At 42.2% G+C, this 20,777-nt stretch overlaps 1 long non-coding RNA gene and 1 other non-coding gene across 2 annotated transcripts in view; one reads left to right on the top strand and one right to left on the bottom strand.

Annotated features, from left to right (window-relative positions):
* LRATD2 overlaps positions 1-20,777 on the top strand; it is a 147,535-nt gene that overhangs the window by 46,673 nt on the left and 80,085 nt on the right. The gene's annotated exons all lie outside the window — the stretch shown is intronic.
* On the bottom strand, positions 11,824-18,238 carry LOC107506199. Its single transcript, XR_001595843.2, has 3 exons — positions 17,573-18,238; positions 14,840-14,964; positions 11,824-14,573 (listed from the first exon to the last, which is right to left on the bottom strand). It is a non-coding gene; the product is annotated as an uncharacterized LOC107506199 (long non-coding RNA).

The following is a 20,777-nucleotide window of genomic DNA, read 5'->3' as shown; positions in this document are numbered from 1 at the left end:
CAGACTTTGTTGCCTGAGAACGCAATTTAGAATTATCATTCGCAATGCTGGATTGTGATAGTGCAGATTCTGCCTGGATTGTCGGCTCCCAAATAGTGACTTTATTGAGTTGTAATTTACGTATAGTAAAATCACCCTTTATTTTAGGTATATAGTTTAAAGAGTTTTGAAGACTGTGTTCATTATGTAGCTTGCACCAAAATTGGGATACGTATTATTTTGTTAAAATAGAGTTCAAAAGAAACCATCTGGGCCAATTGGTAAGGATGTAACTTAGTATTCAACTTCTTTAATAGATATAAGATGATGCAAGTTATCTAATTCTTTTTCGGTAAACTTTCTTGTTTTTTTCTTGTTGTGTCTTAGAAGGAATTTGTCCATTTGTCATCACATTTATTGGCCTAAAGTGATTTAAAATATTCCCGTTCTATCCTTTTTACTCCTGTTGGTGCTGTGATGATGTTTTCTCTTTCATTGCTGTTGTTGGTCGTTTGCGTCTTCTCTCTTTTTATTTCATCAGTCTGCTTAGAAGTTTATCAATTTTATGGCTAAAGTCTGCATTGAGCAAATACGATAATATGCATGTGAGGAGATGCGACAGTTTTTAACAGCTTGCCCTGTAATCCCAGAATGCTCTTCACATAAACTATTGGTGAAATATGAAGAAACACTAGTAAGAAATTTGGTTTCAAAGGTGAACCTCCAGGACAATGACAGTGAGGATTATAATTATCATAATAATAAAAATTTCATGGCTTATATTTTCAGTCCTTGTGGTCGGTGGATTACTTCACAACTATTTAAATTTAATACTGTAAATATAAAAATGAGACAATAAGTATGCCAAACTTATATTAGGCTCAAAAACCATCTATGTGCTTTGTATGTTTTCCATTCACGATTACTCTTTTGATAGGCGGACGATAGGCGAGGTGCATTTATTGAGCGGGTGATAACAGTGGTTTTGCTCTACCACTAGCTAACATCTTACCCATGCATCAGGGGCGAAAAGCAGCAAGTGAGTCGAAACCAGTTACTGTCCACAACCCTTACTCTGAAACTGTGGAGTCAAGTGTCCTTTGAAATTCAGAATTTTCATACTTTATAAAGGTAATAAGTTGAGTGTGTTCTCCCTTAGCTCGTACCATCAGCAGGGGCTGGGGCACCATCTTGTAATCAAACACACTGGGAAAACAAGGACCATAAATAACATCACAGAATTTGCTGCCAAGTGTGTTACTCTAAAATGCTGAGGGGTTTTTTGTTTGTTTGTTTTTTTCAAAGGCTTTTTGGCTTTTTGGACTGTAGACAAGAAAAAACGATAAACATACCTGGTCAAACTGCCCATGAAAAAGATCCTAAATCTCCCGTAAAATATGGTCCATAGGTTTGTATATAGTGTGTCATCTTTCTACTAAGTCCAGTGCTGCCGATTGTTCCTCCAGGGTGGAACAGATTGCTGTGGCTTTAGTTGAGCACCAGATGAAGTAATTGGCTTGCATTTAGGGGCCCATGTTGAGTGAACATTATGCTTTCTCTCTTTATTTTTTTTGGCCAGGCTTGTATAGTTGCATTTGGGCAGATTAAATCATTGTATTTTTAATACAACTCTACGATGGACTACTTGCTTGAAAAATTTTTACAGGATCCGACAGGAACAGACAGGAATAAAAATAAGTGCCAGCGCCAAACTACAGCCTTCCGAATCAGTGACACATTTATAAGAAGTTAAAATATATGCGCAGAGACGGCAGAAGACGAATTATTCTGAGGGTTGCACAAAGACAAGTTCACACAGCAACACGAGTTAATGAATTGGTGGTACCCGATGTGTTAACACTTCTAAGTGTGAGGTTTTGTACTGCGGTTTTTAAAATAATTTAAATACATTTGAAAAATAGAATCTATATCAACTCTTAGGGCTCCGCGTAATACAGTTTGGTCGTCTCCATGGTTTATTCTAGATGTAGACAACAACAGAGCAGTAATAATAATAAAAAAAAGGAACACACTGCACACACTCATCATAATTAACATTTCTTGAGTGTTTGCTTTGTGCCAAACACTGTTCTTTGTGCTTAAGACATTAACTCATTTAACATTCATTTATTCTTTCAAAAAATACTTACTGAGCATTTGCATCATATTAGGCATTGCTTTAGGTCAGTGATACTCAGCTGGGAGAGACTTTGCCTCCCAGGGCACGTTTGGCAATACTTGGAAACCATTTGCTTGTTATAACTGAGGAGGTGCTATTGACATCTGGGTGGCAGAGACCAGGGATGCTGCTAAACATCCTACAATATATAGGACAGCTCGCACAACAAAGACTCATCCTGCCTAAGATGTCGATAATGCTGAGATTGACCAACCCTGTTTTGGGTGACAGAGACATAAGCGTAAACAAAATATATAGAATTTCCGCCTTCATGGAACTTACATTTTAATGAGGAGAAACAAACTCTTTAAGAAGTAAATATTTATCAGTAATATTAGATGGTTATGAAGGCTTTATACTATGTAGGGGAAAAAAAAACACAACCGGGGAAGAAAGATAGGAAGTGTGAGTGGTAGGCTGGAAGGCTGGGTTGGAAATTTAAAGAGGGTGTTTAGGAAAGGTCTTGAGTCAGGGTGACTTGGAGGAAAGTCTGGAAGGAGGTGATGGAGTACCTGTGTGGATACCTGGGGGCGGGTTACTTCTAGGCTGAGGGAACAGCAAGAGGAAAGGCCTCAGGCAAGAGCACACATGGTTTTTTCAAGGAGCAGCAAGGAGATCATGGTGATTTGAAGAGATTGTGGGAGGGGACCCCAGGTTAGGGGCGTGGAGAGGGACATATGGGTAGATAGAGCATGAAGACCAGCATAAGGATCTGAGCTTATTGAATCAAGAAAGTTTACTTTTTTGTTTGCTTGTTCTTATACAGAGTCCCTTGAAGAATGAGATTGACATTTATTGAAATTGACATTTGCGGATGAAAAGTAGTATGATGTTTAATTTGGATATGTTTAGATACATTTAATTGGAGGTGTCTATTCAGACATTCAAGTGCAGATGTCTGAACATGTGTAACCACTCTGTGAAACAGGCATGACTGTTTACCCCCACTCTGCACTGAGGAACCAGGAATAGAGGTTGTGTAACTTATCTAAGACCACCCAGATATTAAGTGATACAGCCTGGATTCTGATGATACAAACTGACATCTTGCTAAACAATGTCATCGGCCCCCCTCTCCTGGGACGGCATCACTTGGTCTCCATTTCTATGGGTGGCCTTGACCAGCTCTTAGAGAGAGAAACTCTCTGTACCGTCAAGTGAAGTCTTGAGATAGAACCCTTCATGCAGCTGGTACTTGAAAGTTAGGCTATCTCTGACAACTTTTTCTTTGACTGATCACTCTAAATCCAACCACAAAGTAAACCATAAAGAAAAAGAGAATTCCTCAGTTTCAGGAAGCTTGAAAATAATCACATTGGAGGGACCACTGATTCTGGGGTAACACAGACAGATCTGCATTAAAACACAGACTTTGTCACTCACTAGACTTGGTCTCCTGGGGCCAGAACTGACTTTGCTAAGTCTGTGTTGAGCAAGCTGATAATGCATGTTTTGCATTATCACTGTGGTGTCTCTAAGTGTCCCAGTGGCTTCTTCATCCCAAGGGTTAAGTTTAAACCTCATCGGCCTTGTGAAGAGATGCATTCTCCACTGCTTTAATGGCCATAGCACCCGTATAGTTTTGCTTCATGTTTTTGTTTATTGTCTATTCCCCACTATAGAAAGTATGCTTTCTGAGAGTAGGGATTTGTCTCTTCTGTTTACTGTGCCTGGTACCTAGTAGGTGCTCAGTGAAGATCTTTAGAATGAAGAAATAAATCATCTCCACTATAATCCTCCTTAGGAGTTTGGCTATCTTTTTATCCCTATTTTCCAGATGTGAAAACCAAAGCTTAGAGAAATGGAGCAAGATACCTGCAGCCACTCAGTAGTCAGAGGTAGCACCCGGGTACATGATGGCGAAACGGTCGTGGAGTTTAGAAAGCCCACCACCGAGAATGCTAGGAGTAGGAGCGTCTAGTAATTCAGGCTTCCTGAGTTCAGTGCCCAGCTCTGCTGTCTGCCCTCTCCGCATCGTAGCTCCGTTTATAAGTGGGAGATAATAATAACAGTACACCTACATCACAGAGCTTCTGTAAGGATTAAACGACTTAATGCAAATACAGTGCTTAGAACAGTGTAGCAAGTGCTGTTATTAAGATTAGACGATGCTAATACATCTTGCTCTTTAACTTGTAACACTTACACGCCTTGCTCCTGTCTTCCACCTCCACCAGTCAGTCTAGGTGTTTTGCCTTTTCCAAGGTATTTGTTCACACATATATTTAGCAAATGTACATGCATGTATGTATGCGTGCACACACGCGTGTCTTAAGTTGCCCATTATGTAAATGGCTTTCGTTTAGTAAGCAGAATATGCTAGGATATGGTTAATAGGAAATTGTTTTATGCGACTTGGAAAACAGAAGAATCGCAAAAAGAATCCTCCAGAGAGACGGGCTGATGAAGGGGTAACCAGTACATTTACAAGTTTTTATTTTTTAAGTAATAACCAGCCACTAATACAGTAATGGCCCAGAGTGGAACATTGATTCATCCATGGCAAAGCGGGTTGTGTTTCCCAGCGACGTGGCCAGCTGTCATCTTGAATATTAAGCCTCCTCCCTTCAATCCAGTATCTGTCAATCCAGCTTTCAAGGAGGAAGCTTTGAAACAGTGTGGTGGAGGCTTTGTGACATTTTTGTGGAAGGGTGATGGAAGATTTTTGTGTGTGCGCTTTGTTTGGTAGGAGCCATGGACTTGTTGCTGAGCTAGAATCTAGCCTGTTATGGCGCGTGGTGCTGTTAAGTTCCTTAGCAGACCAGTGCGGCTCTGAAATTCTTTGGAAGAGAAGGCCCTCGGGGTTGGCGCCTTTTCAGGTGTCTTCTGATGCCTCAGGCATCGTTCCTCTTTGATCTGGTCCAATCTCCCTCTGGTCCGGAACTACTGGCCCCTGTCTGCTGAGAGGGAACGCCATTACTCATGCAAATAGATCATAGTGGAACAAATCCCTGAGGACACATTAAAAAAAAGTGCTCAGAAGTTAAAATCAAAAACAAAATTTTACTATTGAGCTTTTCCCAACATCTTATTAAAAACATGCAGATGTCGAAGGAGATTATTAATTGAGGCCAAATGGAAAATTCTCTTAGTCATTCATTTATTTATTCAACATTATTTATCACGGCCCTACTATATGTTGGGTTTTTTGCTAGATGGCGGAGGGGTGAGGTGGGTATACAGTTACTGACAACATAAAAAACACTTTCCGTTTTTATTTCCTTTATGAAAGCTGAGATTTCAAAGCAGATATCTCAAAAGAAGCCTCAGGTCTCTAGTTAACAACCCACATTAAGTACCTACTGTGTGCAAGGAATAATGCCAGTTACCGAGGATATGAACATGACCCTCAGATCTTAATGAAGAGAGACATAGGGTGTGTATTCAAAACTACCCTCCAGCGGGTTCATAATCTGTGGTAGGCAGAATTCTAAGGTGGCCCCTTCCCCAGATGTCTAGCCCTCATGTGACTCTAATAGATATTACACTCGTGATTACGTTACATTTCATGGAAAAAAAAGGTGTGGTTAAGATTGTTCATCAGTTGACTTTGAGTTCATCAAAAGAATAATTGTCTGGTGGACCTAACCTAAAGGCTTTAAAAGCAGAGTGTTCTCTGGCTGGCAGTAGAAGAGGAAGTCAGAGGGAGAGGATTTGATGTAAGGAAGGTCACTGAGCTGGAGGGGTCATGGGCCAAGGATCCAAGAGCAGCCTCGAGCTGCCGAGAGTGGTACCCAGCTAATAGCCAGCAAGAAAAGAGAGACGTGAGTCTTACAACCCAAGGAACTGAATTCAGTCAACAATGTGGAGCAGCTTTGAAGCAAATTCTTCCCCAGGGTCACCAGTTAAGAACTCAGTCCCACTGACAATTTAATTACAGCCATGCGAGAGCCTAAGCAAAGAACCCAGTTGAGTCTTCCTGGACTTCAGACCTCCAGAACCGTGAGATTATAAATGGGTGTTGTTTTAAAACAGCTAAATTTGTGGTCTCTTGTCACACTGAAGTTTTTTCAAAAAGAATATATTATCCTTGGTTATTCTGCATTTTTATAAATAGTTTGTCGTTAAGATGTCTTAACAGTTGAGTGATATAGTTTTTATGATCGATAATGAATCACCTCCTTATATTTGTGCAAACCCATTTACCAAGTGCTTTCACATATAATTTTCTCAGTTAATTTCACAGCTTGCGAGGCATTATCTCCACGTTAAAGATGAGGAAACTGAGGATGGCACATGGCGTGACTGGCCAACTAACCGTCCTAAGTGGTAGCAATGGGACTTGAATTCAGGCCCTGGCACTCCGACTTTTCTTGTGCAAACTCATCACAAAACTGACAGATCGTTTCACATAAGCTACTTTTATCTAGTCTCCTCTTCATTATTCCTAACGCCTTGTCATCGTTGTCACTAGTTTTGATGGCATCCAATGTAAATGCTCATTACTAAATGCTCATTAAGGAAGCAATGGCGATTAACGCAAATTTTTTAGGAAGTCAAAACTTTTATCAAGGACCTATTGTATACCATGGCACTTGCTGTTCAATGTGAGGAACAACGTGACAAGTGACTTCTTGGTGAAATACATGGGACTGGGAAATAGAATCATCAAGAGGAAGTGCTTCCAGTGCATGTGAAATTGATTTTAAAAAAAATAGAAATAGACTGTCTTTCTGTAGGTAGCTTATAAAATAAGACAATCCAGCAATTTTTTCTGTCTTTCTATAAAATTTTTTACAGGTTTATTGAGATAGTATCGACATGTAACATTGTATTAGTTTAAAATGTACACCATGACGATTTGGGACATATGTATATTGGGAAGTGATCACCACAGTAAGTTTAGTTCCCATCCATAACATATACATAACACGATGATTGTAACAGACTTGAAATTTTTCTGGTGATAAAAATTGTAACATTTCTTGTGGTGAGAAATTATAATATAGTTATGATTTTTATCTTAGGAAGAGGACTTTCGAGATCCATTCTCTTAGCAACTTTTAAATATATAATGCAGTCTTGTTAACCATAGCCACTAGGCTTTACATTTTTCTTATAACTGGAAGTTTGTATATATTGATCACCTTCACCCATCCCCCTCCTCCCTCCCTCCCTTCTCTTGCTGCCTCTGGCAAACACCAGTCTGTTTTGTTTCTAGGATTTCAGTGTTTTAGATTCCACATATAAGTGAGATCATATAGTATACGTCTTTCTTTGTTGGATTTATTTCACTCAATATGATGCCCTCGAGGTCTGTCCACGTTGTCACAAATGGCAGAATTTTCTTCTTTTTTTAATGGCTGAATTTATATATATCATTTAGATTGTTTCCATGTCTTGGTTATTGTGAATAATGCTGCAATGAATATATGAACAGAACATGAGGATATAGATATCTCATCATGATAGTGATTTTGTTTCCTTTAGATATGTAAAAAATTTTTTATTTCTGTATGACTTTGTCCTCACTGGAAAAAAAAAAGTTTTTTGGAGGAAGTATTCCTATTTCTAGATTTTTCTTTCAGAAAAAAAAAAATGGTTAGGGCAGTTTGATGCTGGAGAGACAGGAGTTTGAGAGAGCATAAGATGAGACTCCAGGTTGTAATGCTACCAATTTTATACACCAGTAAACGTCCCCAGCCCTGCTCCCACCCCACCAGCCCCCTGAGGGTGGCGGGACAATGAACGGGACTTGGAAAGGCCAACAGAACCTGCACTCGCTGTCCAGCGCAAGGCTGCCTTTTGTGTCTTTGAATCGGTCCAACTGCCTGGGGAGCCTGCCCTATAGAAACCAAAGGCAGAACCACTCAGCATAGGGCAGAATACCTACTACCCTATGTCATAGGCCCCTGTATTTCTCTTTCTTTAAAAATTTTTTTTTGTTCCTTGAAAGGTACTTTTTTTGCATAGGAAGAAGTAAAGACAAGTAAATGAAATTTGAATCTTATCTTGAACAGCTAGCTATCCTGCTATACCTGTTATGGTCTAATCATGATTTGGGGTTAATGTAGTAGGGCCTAACCCATCTCACCGCGTCTGTTGCAATCTGCCTCTGTAACGACTGTCGTCATGGGAATGACATCAAGTGGGGGGTGGACATCCCTCCACCCAAGAGCATTTCCTGCACAGAGCATGCTCCAGCATCTCTACTGGCAGTTGCTGGGAGGGCTGGAAGGGACGTTCTGTGACGAGGGTCGGTTCTGAAAGGCCTGTTCGGGAGGGCTTATGGCTTGCAATCTGCTGGCACTTGTCTCGAGGCCAATTTGGCATGGCACGCTCACCATTTTCACTTAGATTACAGCAATATCAGGGGTAAGTGAAGGTATCCGCCCACAGGTCCTCTATTCAGCTCTCACTTTGTAGATTGCTGGTGACCAGCCTCTGTCACATTGCCTGTAAGTCTGGGGATACTCTTTTGGTCTACAGCTCCCACGGCTGCTCTTTGAGCCAGGTGGAAGGGACGCGGGGGCAGTGACCTTCATCCTACCTGGCTGATGAGAACAGCCAGGCCCAGTCCACAGGAGACTTCCGTTACAGAAAGGATCAATGACACACAAAGAGAAAGGACTAAAAAACTCTCAGTATTAGCTATGCATGGGGGAGAGAGAGAAAAAAAAGAAATCCCAAATTAAAAAAAAAAAAAAATCCATTATTTCTATTTCTCTTCTATCAAGAATAGATTAAAAAAAAATCAAAGTCCCATCTGTTCTGTGTCAACATTAGAGAACGTACACTGCGTTTCATCAAATGCAGGTTCGCCATGGCGGCGGGGGTCATTTTTTTGGAACGTGCTAGGAAACTCAGAGTAACTGAAAGCAGGACTTGGCCCTGCAGGCTCCTCTCCTGCTGCCCGTGTTTGTGTTTGCTCCTCCAGCCGCTGATGTTTTTAATTGATTGGTTTGACCAGAAGGACCCTGGAAAAAGACGAGCTGGTAAGGGCAGCTGCCAGGATTTGGGAACAAACACAGATAAGGGCTGCGGCTCTCAGCACCACAGGAATTTGTGCTCTGTGCTCACGGCAGCCTCGCTAGCCCTGCAATCTAAGGGTTCGTATTTGGGGACCGTGGTGAAATCCCAGCAGGAGTTAGGCTGGGTAGATGTTTAATCCCAGAGTCCCCTTCTAGTTGTCCCTCATCTCTTCCTTGGGCTCTCCCTCCGCCGGGCATCTGGTGAGCACAGGGAGGCTTGTTCCTAACCACCAGGCTTCCCAGCCAGAAGGGAAAAAGGTAGACGAAGGCTTCTATGGCTCTACTTTTGCTTATTCCCTCCCCGGCTGGACCAGTTTGTCCGGCGTCAATCTCATGCCTCTCTAGTTTCCTCTGAGGGTGTAACCCATCCTTGCATCATGCTGGAAAGGAAACGGCCACCATCTCACTTGTGACCTTCAACGCTTGTTGCTTTCTATGTGCACATTGCTGTTATTTGTGTTTAATTAATGAGGGCAATCTTGAAAAATAAGGCCAGGCTCTTTTTGTCATAGACATAACGACAAAAGTTTTGAAGGAGATCTCGGTTTGAAGGAGTCATTCAACCACTCTATTGCAGAGGTTTAGCATGGACAGGTTCCCATGAGGAGAAGCAGTGATCCAGAGTGCATGACCTTGCTCAGGGTGTCCATCGCTGAGACTCCCGGCATGCAGAACTGATCCCTGGGGAGGAAAAGGAGGACTAGCTTGCATTAATAGTCTAAGGACAAAAAGAAGCTGGGAAATTATGAAGCTAGGAAGATGGACCAGGATGGATCAGGGTGGTCCAGCTGACACCCAGTGATGGATAAGATCAAAAAGATTTTCACAAAAAGGTAGCCTAGGTCGATGGCCCAGGCTCACAGAAGCACTCAAGGTAGAGGGGCATAGGGAAGAGCCGATTTTGGCAACAGTGGTTGAAGCTGGACCCAAGAACACTGGTTAAGTTTTGGGGCCAAGTGGCCAGGCTCGTCATCCAACATAAGAATTCTCTGTACTCTGGTCAATGACCTAGATCAAACTCATCTTAGTAGCAGTGGACGTGAATCCAGTGTCAAGTTATGCAAGGCCAGTCTGATAGTGGCACAGTGTGGCAGTGAGAAGAAATGAATTTTGAGGTTTAGACATGAGTCCTCTGTCCTCTTGCTATTTACAGTCAGGATCAACCTCCTTCCCTCCCCTTGTAGACGGAATGAATAAGGTGATAAACTTCTACAGTTAGGGGGAGGTCTCAAGTCTTAGCCCTTCTGTTTGTAGCCTAGCTGGGTGTTCTGCTAATTATTTGGGGGAACTGGAAGAACTATAACCATATTTGGAAGTCACGTTGTTGGAGCAGGCATATTTTGTAGTTTCACCTCACGTACTCTGAGCTGGGTAGCGAAATTTATAGCTAAATTTTAAGAGTTATTTTAGGAATAAAACTCCATCTTTCGCTTTTTCTAATTGCAGTCTCATCTGCCTTATCCTCAAAACATCGGGCGAAGTGTGTGCTGAGATATTTCTGACCCCAAAAGAAGTAGGTGTGGAAAGTCTGACCACATCTTTCAAAGACTTTTTTTCACGAGGAGGATTAGTGGAAAAACTCTCATTGTCATCTAAAGAATATACTGCCCATCGCTGCATTCCTGGAAATCCAGGGGACTTCTGCCGTAGACCCTCCTCCGGCAGAGAGTAGAGTTCCCGTGGTAGAGCCAACTCCCCACTTATGGAGAAGAAATCTCTGTGGGGATTAAAGGGATCCCAATTAAGTCTGCATTAGTGAAAGCGAGTGAGCTCGAGGTTATGTTAAATCAGGCCACCATGGCTAATGCCAGCAGAATAGAATGCTCCTTGGTGACTCTTCAAAGCAGCAGGTGGGGGGTGGGGTAGGGTTTTGGAGAGCTGACTGGTCCTAATGTCAGTTTATGACAGATAAACTCTTGATGTGCTCATGTTGGAACAAAGTCTTCAGGCGTGAAGTGGTTTGGAAATGTTTTCTCTGGACTGAAATGATCAGCTCTTCAGGGGAAGAACAATGTCTTTTTACTATTTTTATTGTTTCTAATCTCTAGCACTTAGTATGAACTGTTTATGGAATGAAGGAAAGAATGAATGAATGCTGATTATACAGTCAGGAGTCTTGGGTTTTAATTCAAGCTCCACTGTATTGACTTTAATCACCCTTACGTCATTGCTCTGAATATCTTATACTTTTTCTTAGCTTTCATGATGACCTAATATACATATCAATTTTCCCAAACTAGCCTGTAAGCTCCTTAAGGAGAAGGATATATCTGTGTCTCCTTCAGCTCGAAAGCTCAATGCTGAGCAAGAGGTTATGTCAGTTACAGCTTACTGGTAAGAACCTGGGCTCTCTCGAGCCAGATTGCTTGGGCTCACAGCCTGACATCTCCATTTCTTAGCTGTATGACCTCGGGCAAGTTGCTTAACCTCTCTGCAGCTTAGGATAAAACTAGATAACAACATCACCAACCTCACAGAGTTGTGTGAGAATTAAATGACAAAATTAAAATGCCAGGAAAAGTGATACATGCTCAGCAAATATTAAAGACTACCATTTTCTTTGTTTTCATTTTTAATATATATATTTGCTGATAAAAACAACACTCTATCTTACTTAACCCATTTCCTTGTCTTGTCTACAATATAGAGACTATAAAATAATAACACTAATAACCTGAAAGGTTGTTGTGAGGATTAAATGAGACAATGGTAAAGAGTCAGAATGTCTTTCTGAAAACCATACAGTACTTTGCAACTCTCTGATACCATTATTTTAATAGTAACTGTAGCACAGAACAGAGAAGTGATTTACTCAAAATTCTACAGGAGTGAGGCAGACAGAGCTGGGCTGGAATATTCTAGGAGCTTCTCTGAATGCCCAAAGCACTGCTTAGCTGTGGTGCATGTTGCAAAAGCTACTGATACGACTGTGCTTTTATTCAATATTTACATTAAGATACAGCCACAGGTCTTTCAGCAAAGCCCTGTGTTATAATCAAAGCTGCCTTGGCTTAACTGTCCTCATCCTCGCTGTCCTTGCCCAAAGGTCTGACAGCTCGCAGAGCTGCCTTTAATTTCTGAGATACTAGATATGACCAGTCAACTGTTTACATTCAAACTGGATGCTCTATGCATAGATTTTACTAGGTGCTATTGAGAATCCAGAAGAAGTCGTCTAGGCGCTGGAACGCATGAGAGAGGAACCTAATATTTACCACTAACAAGTCGTGACACCTCAAACAAGCCCCGCTGATTATTTAGGATTCAGTTTATTTATCCACAAAATAAAACACTAGATTATTCCTGAAGAGTCAACGCCCTACGAGGCACACGTCCTGTGTGCCTCCCACATTTCTGCCATTCTCTTGCACTATGACCTTGGTCACATCACAGTCTTTCCTCAATCCCTCGTGTCCTCATTTATACAGGATTTTTTCCTCAAACAGTTTCTGTGCTCCTAATATGTTGGTCACTGCGCCAGACAATGAAGACGCACACATCTCACACAGACGTACGTGCATGCCGATAATGCCAGTGCTTAGTACGTGCAAAGAACTATGGCTAAGCTCTTTGCATGCGTTACTTAATGTAACCTTTCCAACTACTTTACAAAGAAGGTATTTTTTTTTGTCTTCATTTTACAGATTGGGGAGCTAAGTTTCAGAAAGAGTAGCCAACTTATCCAGCAGCACACTAGTAAGAGGTGCAGCTAGTGGTAGAACCTGACTCCACCTAATGATGACATGACATGGTCACCTATAAAAGATAAGGCAAGCATCGCATCTGCCCTAGACTAGCCTCATTTCTTTATTATTAAGGTCATTCAACTAGCGGACATGCGGGGGATGTTGGCTCATAAGGCACATAGGTTTTAGCTGGAGATGTAACGCGCGAGTCGGCTGGGTTCCTTGGTGACTGCGGAGACTTTGGCTTTTCCGTGAGGGTGCAGCCACCGAATCCTGCAGCAGCCTGCGGGCTTCTGTCCTTTTCACTGTTGGCATTTTAAACAGTGACGCGGGTGAGAGCACGAACCGGGCATATTCATCGTGACATGACTTCGGAAGCGCTGGCAAGTCGACCTAGTGACAGGATCGAAGAGAGAAGAGATGCGACCCGATAAGTGTTTTATATGCGTTATTGCGTTTTAAACACAACCCTTGGAATGACTTTCATTAACTCCGTTCTGTAGATGAGGAGACCCAAGTTTAGGGACGTGACCGTCCAAAGGCGACACGGCCTGTGAGTCGACTTCTTTTTCCAAAATTACCTTTTTATTCTGGAATCATTTCATATTTATAGAAAACGTGCAAAGACAGCACACAGGATTCTGGTGCAACTGGCACCCACTTCACCTATATCGTCGACATCCTATATTATGGTTTAACCTTTGTTAAATTAAGAAACCAACATCAGCATATCAATATGAACTGAACTCCAGCCTTTATCTTGATCGCATCATTTTTGCCCATTAAATCCTTATGTTATTTTTCTAGCACTGCCATAACAAAGCATAAACTGGATGGTTTACGACAATAGAAATTTATTCTCTCGCAGTTCTAGAGGCTGGAAGTCCAAAATTACGGCCCCAGGAGGTCCAGGCCCTCTCCAAAGTCACTAGGCAAGAATCCTCTCTTCCCGCTTCTAGCTTCTGTTGGGTCCTGGCAACGCTTGGAGTTCCTTGGTGCTGTGTTCCAAATGTTTGTGTCCCGCCAAGATTCATATGTTGAAATCCTAACGTACAATGTGATGGTGTTTGGGGGTGGGACCTTTGGGAGGTGATTAGGTTATGAGGGCTCCATCTTACAAAAAGTCTGAGATAAGGAGAAGCATCCTCACCGGACCATGCTGGCACCCTGATCCAGGATTTCCAGCCCCGGGAACGGTGTGAAATAAATTTGTTGTTTATAAGCCACTCTTGGTATCTTGTTACAGCAACCTGAATGGACAAGGAGTATGACCTTGTCGGAACTTGATCACGTCTGCAAAGAACCTATTCCCAAATAAGGTCACGTTCACGGGTACTGGGTGAACATCCATTTTGCAAGGGGCACACTCTTCAGTATAGTACGGTCCTTTTCTATTTCAGCATCCAATCAGGGTGCCACATTGCATTCGGTTGCTATGTCTCCTTATTCTACTCTCGACTCTTAGAGTTTCTTAGGCTCTCCTTGCCTTTCATGACCTTGACAGTCTTCTTGAGAAGTGCTAGCCAGGTATCCTGTACAATGTATGGGTTTATCTGATGTTTTTCTTAAAATTAGTATGGACTTATAGGTTGTTGGAAAGAATACCACAGAAGGAATGTGCCCTTGTGAGTTGGCCTTTTAACTCAGTCTCCAGAGTTCAGGTTTTAGTTATAAAACCTATAACAATAAAGATGAAATATTTCTGAGAATCAGCTGTTAGCTCACTCTTTCAGCTCTCTCCTGGGGACCTGCGTAGCACTAGAAATATAATTGGAGACAGTAAATACCCAACAAATTGAAAGATGTAGGATCTGCCGCCTCCGCCCACCCCATCTCAATTACCTTTCCCCAGATGTTGAACTGCAACCTCCCCTCCCTCATCTACGTGACAAACCATCCACATTGCTAATGTTAAGTTACATTTCGAGGGACCATCAATGTATCAGGTACTCCTGCAAACACAGTTACACATAACCCTTGCGTTTTAGACTCGATAATCCAAATGGCAGGAAAGCAGAGGTCACCTGCAGAAAGGTGAGCTGCAGACAAAGATTCCTCAGCTTGTCAGGACCCAGGTGAATTGACAGGCGGGAAACTGGAACCTGCTCTTCTCTTGCAGAAGGTGGATTATGTGGATTCCAATCCTCTCCTGAATATTAATGATAACCAAACAAAGAAAGCTGTCTTATTAAGCACACCTTCCTTCACTTCAATTTAGTAGTGGAGAGAGAGTATAAATAAATTAATGAATTAAAATTCTGGAATTCTAGCCTCGTCACGTATTGTTTGCTTGCTTGTTTATTTATATATTTACTCATGTATTAATTTATTCACCCTGGGATGTTGCGGGCTGATGCCCTCTGGGGTAGCTAGAAAGAATACATCATTCAGAATTAGCAGAATCTCTTATAAGTCCCAGGTCTTTTAAGTTACAAGCTGTACCTAAAGGTAAGCCTCAGTTTCCCCAGCCATGATATCAGAATGACACATCCATGTAGTGCTGTTTTTGCCTACTCAGCATTTACTCCCCTTCCCCCCACCCCCGACTTCTGACACACACACACACACACATGCTTTTTTTGGTGACAGCCCCTAAATCTCCCTTCAAGGCATGACCTGCCCCTACTGGTTTCAGTTTTGTTTCAAGTGTCCTGGACTCCTCAAGCCAAGGAGTGGACATGCTTCAGGCCAGCCCCGTTGGACTGTGACTCTGTGACTCTCACTTCCTGCTACTTGGACCCTTTAGAGTGACTTCTGTTTATTTTTTTCACGAGTCAAGTTTTTCATCTTTTCCTTGCATTCTGTGAGTCTCCCATTCTTCCCACGATATGTGTGTAAATTATCTGCATTTAGAAGCCAGAATTTGTCTCTGTGGCCCATGGCCTAGACCTCTAATGGCCATTTCTTTAGCTTCCTCACAGCCTTGCTCCATTCCAGAAGCTCAAGGTAATTCCTTCTTCCCCTCAACTCCCGTATTACTTTGTTTAGCCATTTCTGAGAGCTTGCATAGCTACTTCTCTTACATTTCCATTATTTTTGTACCAATCTTGTCCAGCCCTGAAAGAGACAATCTAGCATAGTGTTTGTTGTGGGACAAATTGTGTCCTGTTTACATTCCTCTGTTGAAATCTTAACCCCTAGTACCTCAGAATATGACTGTATGGGAGATAGGGTCTTTAAAGAGGTAAATATGGTTGAAGGAGGTCATTGCGGTGGGTCCTAATCTAATCTGACTTGTGTCCTTATGAAAAGAGGAGACCAGGACACAGACATGCGCTCACGGAAGACCATGTGAGGACACAGGAAGAAGATGGCCATCTACAGGCCAAGAGGAGAGGCCTCTGAATGACACTAATCCTCTAACACCTTGATCTTAGACTTCTAGCCTCCGGAACACTAAGGAAATAAATGTCTGTTATTTAAGCCACCAAGTCCGTGGTACTTGGCTGTGGCAGTTCTGGCAAACTATTACGGTGGTCAAGGAGGGAGACTTTGGGGTGAGTCTCCTTGGCTTCAAATCTCTATGTAACCATGGACTGGTTACTTAATTATTCAGTGCTAATAGTTTTTGGTTGTGAGGTGGGCAAGACAGCAGAAGGTGTGCTTTGAGACTTGGTCTTGTCTCTAGAGGAAGTGAGAGAAACGGACAAGGTGTGCAAATTGCCATTCACCTCAAGTCACTCTTCCTCGCATAGAGGGAGTACTGGGGTTGGTCATGTTTTGTCAGTGGAGTTCCCTTCACACGGAAGGAGGTTCCCCTCTAAACAAGGCAATGGGTAAGATTTATTTAAAAGAAAGAAAGAAAGAAAGAAAGAAAGAAAGAAAGAAAGAAAGAAAGAAAGAAAGAAAGAAAGAAAGAAAGAAAGAAAGAAAGAAAAACGAAAATAGCTAAGAACAAAAATGAAATTCCATTTGTGTGGTTCAGACAAGTCAGCTGACCTCTCTAAGTGTGTTTCCTGACCTCTAAGGTGGGAATGATAATATCTGCATCTTACAGCATGTTGGGAGCAGCAAATGGGAGAAAATGCATCTAGTCTATAAAATTTCTCCACCAGTCTACATATTCCTTGAAGATAGACAACCTGGTTATATTATTCGCCTTACAGTGTAGGCCAGATGCCTGATAGGCATTCTGCTTATATTTGTGAATGACTAAGTGGTAGTTGTTATTAAGGAGGAGATTAGACAGACAACTGCTCAGGGCAGCAGTTACTGCCATGGGTTTCACGTGCCTGCCCCAGCCTACTGCAGGGAATAGCAGAGTATGATTTAAGGGTCAGGATGGAGCATACACCAGAAATGATAATGAAGAAAATACATATCGTTTTCTAAATATAGACTTCCTGTTTGAATATTCATCTCCAGCATGGATGAAAGTTTATAAACTCATTATGATGAGGTAGTTGTAAATAGTAGGATGGCGCCTAGGGGATTATAGTTAGGGGCATGCTACAGAAGTCACCTCCCTATCTGGTCTCTGTCGCCGACCCCCAGCTCACACACACCACAGCTCATTTTTGACATTGCAATGAATGTGAAGATATAACTCTGTGTGTGCATGAATAATTCCTCCACTGAAACTTACTTGTTATCTCCACCTTTCCTTTGGGGCAAAATTCAAGATCCTTATCCTCATATACAAACTTTCATGCCAGGCTCTCTGTCCCATTTATTGATCTCACTTCTTCTATCCCATGTCCCGCCCCCAGAATTAGATCACTGTTTGCTCAGTCTTCACATACTTGCACATGACTCACATTCTGCCTGAATGTCTCCTTTTCCACGTGTCTGCCTGGCAAAGGCCCATTGCCCTTGCCAGACTCGGCTCCAGCATCACATCCTTAGGTGCAAACCTGGCTCTTCCAGACCACCTAGGTCCCTCCACCAAAGCCCCATTGCTCCAGTGTGCAATCCATTGCTTCTGCGCTGGTTTCCTGTGCTGAACCTTGAGATCCTCCACAGGCAAAGTCTGTGCTCTTCAGATGAGAGAGTAAACAACTGTTTTTCGGCTTCCATTAATTGGAGGCTCACGATGTTAAACAGTTCACACTCGCATCTCATATAGCCTCCTGACGTGAGGAAACAGAGGCTGAGAGAGTCTCAGTAACTCACCTAAAAGCTTTCCAGTGACTAAGAGGGAAAATGGGCGCTGGGACTCAGGACCCTGAAACGGACTCGTCTGTCTATCAAACATGCGATGAGTATCTACTGCATGCAGGATGATTCATGGTTGGGTTTGCTGGTTCTAGCACGAAATGTTTCAAAACATCCTCTTTTTAACTAGCAGGACCAGGGGAAGAGGGATGGCATTGTTTATTTAGAAAAGTCAGAAACCCACGTCAAAGGCTGCAAAGAGGAAAGAGAGGCCGGACAGATAAGGGCTGTGATAAGCGGGAAGAGTTTTGCACGTGTTCCCAGAGAGGGGAAGCGGAGGGCTCGCCAGTCCCAGAAGAGGGGCTCTGAGCAATAAAACAGGAAGCACTTTGACTCTGGAGGTCTGGAATGTGTCAACGAGGCGAATTGTTATTTTGTCTCCAATGTCACTTTTCCATGCCCCAGGGCCCACGTTTTTTAAGTCCATGGGGAATTTCGCTCTAAACACCGTTCCCACAGACAAATGCCTTTTGGATCAGAGTGGGAATGCCGGCAGCAGCACAGCCGTCCCCAGGTCACCCACCCCCACCCCCGCCGCCCCACAGGCTATCATTCCCTGGGTCTGGAACTCCTTATCCTCCCTTCCCCCTTGCTCACTGCCACATCTCGATGGCGTATGCTTTGCAGCTAACGTTCAGTTGTTGCTTAGGAAGCATCGCTGTGTCTTTGGCGTCCATCCAGTGCGTCTTTGGGCCGCACCTTTTCTTTTTGTGGGAATGACCAATGATGTGTCTTACCGTCCAAGGACTCTCAGACTTGCTCAGTAGTTCAGCGTGCGCTCAGCCCAGAGCGTATCCAGGTATTAGAGGGGAAGTGAAGGAAGCATCTCGAATCCCTACTTCGCTGGAAGTCGCATTTCTGCATCTAACGTAGCGTGGAAATGGTAGTTGGTGGAATAGTTTTGTCAGAAGCAAAGCACTGTGCCACTACCCGGTCATTTCATTTGTCAGAGATGAAACGTGCCTCTCAGACCCTTCACTAGACTGTTCTGTGTAAATTTAGGCAGCTGCTAGGTGCTCTTGGAAAAGATTACTAAAAGCAAAAGGCCGAACCTGAGTTATCAAGAAAAGTTACGTTTTCTATTCTTGGCTTAAAAATCACAGGGAAGTAGTGTATTTTGTTTTGTTTTGTTTTTTAAAAAATCTTTAAAATTATCATTTCTAAAAAAAAATAGCTTGTCAGGGACCTTGGCAAGTTCTTATTCCCTTACGGAGATTGTCCTATACTTCAAAAAACCCTGACTCAAAGTTAATCGTGGTACGTGCTTTAGTGTTTTCTTTCAAGGAATTTCTTAAACCTTTTGAGGAAAATGTAAACGATAATCTTTTTTATGAAGGCTTTTCTGATTCCTAAGAGACCCCAAAGAACTGATCACCTCTGTCTTTGGATGGGAGTAACACATGTGTGCACGCGCATGTGTGTGTGTGTGTGTATGAATTTTCTCTATATAAAAAATATATTTTTAATTCTAATATATTTATAATATATAATTTTAATTAGACATTATATATAAGTATATATACATATATTTATATACAATGTATTTTATATGTGTGCGTGTATGTGTATATATATATATATATAGAAACACAAAACTTGTGTAGGCCAAAAAATATGTAAATATGCAAATATGTACTTCTCTGGAGAATCCAGGCTAATGCAGCCTGGTGCCTTGACTCCTCAAGACTGTGCTCTCATTTCTACATAGATTATGCTGGTGACAATAGAAAAAAACCCAGTATTAGTCACATAGGTCGGCTATGCTATGGCAACAAATAAGTCCTAAATCTCAATGGTTTAACACTATCCAGACTTTTTTCTCTTTTATGTACAGCCCATCATGGGGGACACAAATTCAAATGACTACCAGGTCCAGACAGGTGAAGTAAATGCTTGGAGGGGCCTGTGTGGACCACAGTGCCCTAGAGGGAATGCCTTATTCTAAATTAAGAGCCTGTTGCTATCTCATAGGAAAAGGATCTCATATCCAAATTTACTAGCCTTTCAATAGACAAGCTAAATCAAGGTTTTTAAATATGGATTGTCTAACCTTGGTATCTCGATAATGCATTCCAATTAAAAAATAAAAAAGGCCCTTGTAGGCCAAGCAAAATCTTTTTGCTGGTTGCAAAAGGCCCAGGGGACTCCATCTGGTGAATCTGGTTTGAAAGTGACTCTACCCAACAATATTCATTCTTGTTTATCTTGAGCTCAGCCTTAGTTTTGATTAAAGACATAGCCCAAGGAGACGCAACGAAGCCCTGTTTGTGAAACGCAGAGGGCTTCATCTGTCAGCACCATGTGGGAACCAAGAAAAAAACAGGATCAGAGCAGAAGAGCAGCCTGTACAGATCCTCACGTCGAGTGTACAAGCTGAGAGTGAACAGACCAGAAAGTACGCAGAACCTTTGAAAGGTCACTTTATCACTGACATAGATTAGAGCCCTCCTTTGTTTAAGTCTTTGCCAGAGACATTTGAGTCAGAGTCACTTATCAGCACAATATTTTCCATTTGTTTTAATGACATTATCTTAATTGTCTTCAGAGAAAGGTTATTGAGTTCCAGAAAGCAGTCGTAGGACAGCACTCCTGGGCAGGAGAAGGAGGGAGAGCGGGCTGCTGTGTCTGTTAAGGCAACAAGAATGAGTTAAGTGCCATCCGCATGCTTTGTGCGATACCAGAATCATACTTTTTTCCTCAAAACTCCCACTGGAAAATGAACTTTATGACGTAGGCCTAGCCGGGCAGCAGAAAACACTTCTAGTATTTTCAGCAGAGGAAATTCGTGGCATAGAAAGGGTTACACAA

The sequence above is a fragment of the Rousettus aegyptiacus genome, unplaced genomic scaffold (assembly GCF_014176215.1).
Source record: "Rousettus aegyptiacus isolate mRouAeg1 unplaced genomic scaffold, mRouAeg1.p scaffold_m13_p_15, whole genome shotgun sequence".
Classification (NCBI taxonomy): Eukaryota; Metazoa; Chordata; class Mammalia; order Chiroptera; family Pteropodidae; genus Rousettus; species Rousettus aegyptiacus.
This window is presented reverse-complemented; position numbering and strand designations above follow the sequence as displayed.